Here is a 6,671-nt window from a genome sequence, read left to right on the forward strand (position 1 = left end):
GCACCTAGACTACATCATGAGATGCTGTCTCAAGAAAACAAATGCTGCTATATAGATTTTATATTAGTCTGAGAAGTCCACATTGTGGATACTACAGGCCACAGAATAAATAATATATACTTACTAAAAGGCCATCATGAGAATACTATAATTGAATTAGGGGCCAGTATGTGGACAATAGACTCATAAGAAGGAGCCACTATGTTTATGTTTTATTAGTACTGGGACTCTGAAGTGTGGTATTATTTTGTCAATAAAGTGCTATAACGTGGATATTAGAACAGTACGAGGAGCCACAGAGTAAATGTATTCCCTTTGATGCTATTCTGTATATACGAGTATTAGATACTGAATTGGAGACATCAATAATAGAGGCTAATCCAAGGTTACTAAATTCTTCTTAGAGGAAGCAAAGTGGATTGCTATTAGAGGCCATTGGCCCTTCTTACTGGAAAACACCATTGCCCATTTGAAAAGAGTGAGTTGGTGATTAGGCAGCGCGCGTGCGCGAGGGGCGGGGATGCGTCAGGGGCGGGGCGACGGGCAGCGGCGAGGGCCAGAAAATCCGGGCAGTCGAAATGCCTTAAAGGCGTAGCCCGTTACGCGCGCTTTCTGCTGGAAAGCGCCCGCCCCAGGTTTGGCTGATGGAAGCCGTTGCCTTGCGCCTTCGAGAACCGACTCCTGTATCTCTCCCGCTCACAGCTGGAGCATGCGGCGCTCTCTGTTGTCCCTGGCATCGGCATGGACCCGAAGGGACAGACGCCAATGCAGAGTCCAGGGGGTCGCGCGGTCCGCGCCATGCGCCCCTGGGGCCAAGCGCAGACTCAATCTGCAGAAGCCAAACTCTGCCAGGGGTCGAGGAATTGCAGTCCGGGGGCCAGGCTCTGGGGAAGGCGGGAAAGGTGGGCGCTGCAGGGTGGAGAAGGACGTGGGGCTACCTGGAGGGCGGAAGCTAAAGACAGGCATGTGTAAACAGAAAGCGGTGCAACGCGACGCCGCCAGCCTCTGTCTGGCACAGTGCGATTGTCCCTGTCTTAGGTTGCTCCAGATGCCCGAGGTCAAAGGGTGAGGGTGACCAGAGCTCGCGTTCCAGCCTCTATCTCGCAGGGATCCTGCTTCCAAATGGCCTCTGGCTCCATCTTGGAAGGTCTTTCAAGATTCCCTTCAGCGGGCTTGTCGCAGTTCTGTAACGGCAGCATCCTAGAAGCTCAGACAGGATCAGAGGATCGAAAGCTTGAGCCAGCAGGGCCAAATTAGCCACTTAGTGAGACCCTGTATCAAAAAATAAAATAAAAGGCCTCTGGATGGAGCCCAGTGAAAAAGCTCTGGGTTCAATCCCCAGTACAGAAAAAAAGTTTGCCTTCATTGCAATTTTCCTCTTTACTTTCACAATATTAACAACAGTCACTTGCAGTTGACAAATGATTTCGAAGACGTCTCTCTTCTGGGGCCCACGCTGCCCTCCTCTTCTGGGAAAGGACACTCGAGAGGGGAGCACAGGGCCATGAGGAAGCCCGGGAGCCAGGCCTCCTAAACTCACTCACTGCGCCGCTCCAGTTACTCATGTACGGCTTAGGGTCTTGGCAGTATCTAGACTGTGCTCCCCCGAGCTCCAGTCCTGGCCCGTGAGGAGAATAACCCACGGTCTTTTATTTCCAGTGAAAAGTGGCAATGCCAGGAAACTGTGCAAACAAAGGGATGAGCATTTGAAAGGGAGAGATCCTGTGTGCAGCTGTCCTAACTACAGAAGCAGCAAGACTGGTAGTGGTCTGGAGTCTCCCCCACCCCCAAGGACAGAGAGACAGCTCTGTGTGGATCTGTGATCCCCTGGGCCAGGTGCCCCAGAGTATGAGGTAGGGGACCTCAGAAGGGTGAGGAAGCCAGCACTGGTGAAGGACACAGCATCTCCACCTCCACACCTGGCTGCCTGGACCAGAAACAGAACCCACCAGAGACCCACACCACTCAGATGCTATTCAGGCTTCTCCGTTCCTTCCCCAAGCCCCACGTCCATCCTGGCCTTTCCAAACCTGACCCGGCGGGAGGATGTCTGAAGATCCAGCTCTGCCAGGGATGTAGCTCAGTGGCACTGAGTCTGCCTTGTAAACGCAAGGTCCTAAGTTTGATCCCTGGTACCAAAAAAATAAAAAATAAAGATCCACTCTGACCTGCCTCTCCTGGTTGGAGACTTGCAATCCACTTCTAGTTGCCTTGAATCAAAATCCAAATTCAGACCAGGCCTTCCCCTCCAGTCCTTGGCCACCTCCTTCACTGTGCACCCCAAGTTCTAACCTCTACAGCAGTCCTCCAGGCCCAACAGATCTGGGTCCTGACCCCAGAACCCTCGGGTTCCCAACTTGCTCTCCAGCGCTCTCCGCCCTCCCAGAGCTTTCTAGGAGAAATGTTCCCGCTCCAGAGGAGCCTCTTTGCAGCCCTGACACCAAGGAGCACTGCAGGCTGGGGCCACCCAAACCGTGTCAGTCTCAGAATACTCACAAGTGGGAACAGAAGCCAGGGTAAGAGCCACAGAAGGCCGAAACAGGGTGGAGCACATTAATTGTGCTTTGGCCACCAGGAGCCAAGTGGTATATGAAACTGTTGGCAGGAGCAGGGCCATTACAGATGTAACATTTCCAGAAAGTTTCCTGCCACAGCTCCCAAGGCTGTCAGGCTGTCACTGGCCTGTGTGGGTCCTGGCTTCAGTTATAATGGAAATCAGAACTGAGGTGTTTGTAAATTTATAGGAAAAGCTTTGAATGGAAAGTAAGAAAATGAAGAGACGCATACATCTGTGACAAAGATGAAACTGGAGCCCTAAAAAAGGAAAGTAAGACAGAAAAGGGGCTTTGCTTTAAGAAACACTAGGGGCACAGGCCTGAAGAGGGGTCAGGCTGGCCCCCGTTCCCGGAGAAAAGGGCCGAGGTTAATGGGAAGATCCCAGTTTCATGGGGTGCTCTGGTGGCCTGGGGCCTGGTTGATCACTACCTCAGTCCTGATTTCCTAGCTCTGGAAGAAACCTAACCTGAGCGTTTCAGTTCCCAAGAGATGATGGCCCCCCGCTTGGGGGATCTTAATCACTTGAGGCACAGCTGGAACCCAACGTGACCCTAGCTTTAGGCCAGTGGAGACTTGCTGGTGTGGCTAAATGACCATGTCAGTCTCTTATCCTGGCATCCTCAGTCTTCGCCCACCCCCAGTATGCGGATTGAACCTAGGGCCTTTGCACTGAGCTACATCCTTGCTCTTTTTTTAAGATAGGACCTCAGCCAAATGTGGTACAGGCCTGTGAACCCAGAACTTGCACTTGGGAGGCTGAGGTGGGAGGATCGCCATGAGTTTGAGACCAGTGTGGAATAGTTAATGAATTCAATGCCAGCCTAGACTACGTAATAAGGCCTTGTATTGAAAAACCAAGACAAAACGAAAAAAAGAAACAGGATCTCGCTGAACCACCAAATTGCCCAAACTAAGCTTGAACTTGAAATCCTCATGCCTCAGCCTCCCAGAGTGCTAGGATTACAGGCCTTCACCACCATGACTAGCTCTTACTACCCCCATCCACAGTGGAGACCCAAGGGTTGAGAGAGGTTGAAACATAGCCTGGGGCTCCAAGCAGAACCTGCTGGGACTCAGGGCTCAAATTAAGAGGTTTGGAAAAATTTGTTTTCCTCCTGACCACAAATATTACCTCAGCCACGGCGGATGCCTGGCTCAGAGAAGGTGTGCCGGGTGTGGACAGGAAGTCCCACGTCGGGAAAGCAGCGGTGCCCACCACAGGTGCCAGGGGAAGCTCTGGCCTTCCACGGGAGCCCAGGCTGCAGGGGTGCAGTGAATTCTGATGCCGTAGTTGCAGGAGGTTTGGATGCTCAGGGCTCCTGCAGCCCCTCCCCAGCCCTCCAGACCCGACAGCCTTCGGCACCACGGCGCCATGCCAGGAGCTGCGGATCCCACCAGAGACCCTGGCTCCCGCCGGCCCAGGCAGGCAGAGCCGTTGTGACCGCTGTCACAGGGTGGCTGGCTTGGAGGACTCGAGGCTCTGTCACTGGACGGTGGGCCCTTCTCTCCCATTCCCAGGGCCTCCCAGTGCAATCAGAATAGGCTGTTTGTTACCACACACTGTGGGCTGGGGCCCTCAGGTGACAATTTTCATCAGGTTGAAGCTTCACAGGATGTCACTGGACAGGACCCCAGAAGGTCCCCCAAAGAGAAGAGGGGACTGGGTGTGGTGGTGCACACCTGTAATCTCAGCATTGAGCGGCTGAGGCAGGAGAATCACAAGTTAGGATCACCTAGCCAGGGTGACTTCACAACTTGGTGAGACACTGTTCCAAAGGCCCTGGGTTCAATACTCAGTACTCGGGGGAGAAAAGCAAGATAGGAACCTACAGCCCCCCACAAAGAAGGCTTGTGGACCCTCCTCACAGAGAGCCTTCCAGGAGGTGTCGTGTGAGGCCCTAACTGATTTATTAGACAGAAGGGGAAGGAGAGAGGACAAGGGAAGGGACCACAGCTTGAGGACCTGCGGGGCCCAGCTCTGATGAGGAGGCTCTGACTGGTCCCTTTGCAAAAGAACAAGACTAAAGCTGGGCCTGGTCATGCACAACTATAATCCCAGCTCTCAGGAGGCTGAGGCAGGAGGATCGCTGAGTTCAAAGCCAGCCTGGGCCACGCAGTGAGACCCTGTCTCAAAAAACACAAAAAAAGAACGAGACCAGACATTTTTGGGATTTGGTGAGGCAGGCTAAAGTGTGGTTGATCATTATCTCGGTCTGGTTTTGCAAGAGGCTCGGGGAAAGGTCCTTCTGTGGAGAGGTCCCTGTCCTTCATGGGCACCCATCGCTGGAGGGGCAGCCCGAGGGGCAATTCAGTCTCTCCAGGTGCTTCCTCCTGCTGGGGCAGCTTCAGCACTGCCGGAACTCAGGCAGGCTGCAGGCTTGGGCGAGGACCAGTAGCTGAAGATCTGCACGCTTCTTGTCGTGGGTCCTCTGCCTGGAAAGTGTGAGCTCAGCTCAGCTCAGCTCAGCTCAGTAATGCTGTTTGCCAGCTTGGGCCAGACACCCCCACAGGATCCGATCCGAGGCGGCACTGGGTGTGACAGCAACAGCACAACGAGGGGGACCAAGGGGACCCGAGCGAGGACCAGGCCAGGCTTTGTTCTGCTCTTCATGACGCCCCCCGCCCCCCGGGCATCTGTAGGTCCAGGGAAGAATTGCTGGATTTTTTTCTTGAGCAAAAACAGTTACAAAGCCCCTACTGCCTCAGGAGAAAACACAGATCTGGCTTTTAATGAGCAACAGGTTAAGGGCCCAGGAGTTGTTTGTCCTCTGTCCCTTGGTGGTATCTGGCCACATCAAACCCAGGTGTGGAGAGAGCTCTTTTCTCCGGTTATTTCCGCTTCCTCCGGGGTTTCCAGGGAAGAGGAGCAGGCTGAGAAGAAAGCCCCGGCTCACCCCCTCCCCCGACCTCAGCCTCTTCCAGGCTTCCCGAGCTCTCACAGATCCCAGCGGAGCCACCTGCATCTCCCACACCCTCTCCGCTCCTTCCTGCTCCTGCCTCAGTTTCCCTTCTTTATGCCTCCCTGCGAGGCTCCCCCTCACGTTGCTCCCGCCCAGGGTGATTCCAGCCCAGCTGGCCTGGCACCCCACCCCACTCTCAGCACGGAGTCCCCAGCCCTGGCAGCCCCAGCCCCATGGAAGCAAAGGAAACTGGGCTGGGCTGTCCCCTCCTCTAGGCCCCGCCATCCTGCCAGGACCCAGGGCCTGCTCACTCATCCACCCCTTTGTCCCCAGAACAGGAACTCGAGCCAACCCTGGCACCTACAGGAGGGCACCCAGTAGGTGCTGCTGAGACCCACCACAGGAAGGAGCCAGGGTCTGCCTGGCCAATCCTGTTGGATTTAGGCCCGTGCCAAACTCGCTTCCAAGTCTCCAGACTCCTTCTGTCCCACCCCCGGCCAGCTGCAGGCCTGCGTCCTGGGCCGGGCTGCTCTGCCTGGGGGGCGGGGCTGGGAGCTCAGCCTGGGCCCCCGGAAGCTGGCAGAGCAGGGGAACTGGGGACCGCAGGCCCCAGCCAGGGGGCGGGTCCCCGGCAGGAATCCCAGGAATGTGGCCTCACTCTCAGGGCCCCGCCGCACCTGGCGCAGCAAGGGCTCCCAGCGTGACTCTGGCCGGGATGCCCGGGTTACACAGCCCACAGAGACCTGGAAGGAGCTCCAGGGCCAAGGGCATTTTTCAAAAGCTTTAGATTCTGGGGAAGAGTGGTTCACAGGGTCATTTTTAGAGAAATGTAAATGTGGCTGCTAATATGTCACCTGAGCCTCTGGGTCACAGAAACTGCATTTGTCTGCTTTGCTAAAGACCACCAGAGCCCCCTGCCTGAGCACCTACTTGCAGGCTTCACTAGCCTGAGGATGTATTTTATTTTCTTTATTTGAGACAGGCTGTCTCACTACGCTGGCTTTGAACTTGACATCCTCCTGCTTCAGCCTCCTGAGCAGCGCCACACACCCAGTCTTGCCTGAGCACTTTGAATGATTTAGTTCAGTCCCAAACAGAAGGATCTTCTGAGTCTTTGTTTTTGTTGTGTCCTGTTTGAGACTGGCTCTTTCTGAGAAGCCCGGGCTGGCCTCGAACTCTCTGCAATCCTCCTACCTCAGCCTCCTGAATGCTGGG

Source organism: Fukomys damarensis, unplaced genomic scaffold (genome assembly GCF_012274545.1).
Source record: "Fukomys damarensis isolate Sample0158 unplaced genomic scaffold, DMR_v1.0_HiC HiC_scaffold_36, whole genome shotgun sequence".
Classification (NCBI taxonomy): Eukaryota; Metazoa; Chordata; class Mammalia; order Rodentia; family Bathyergidae; genus Fukomys; species Fukomys damarensis.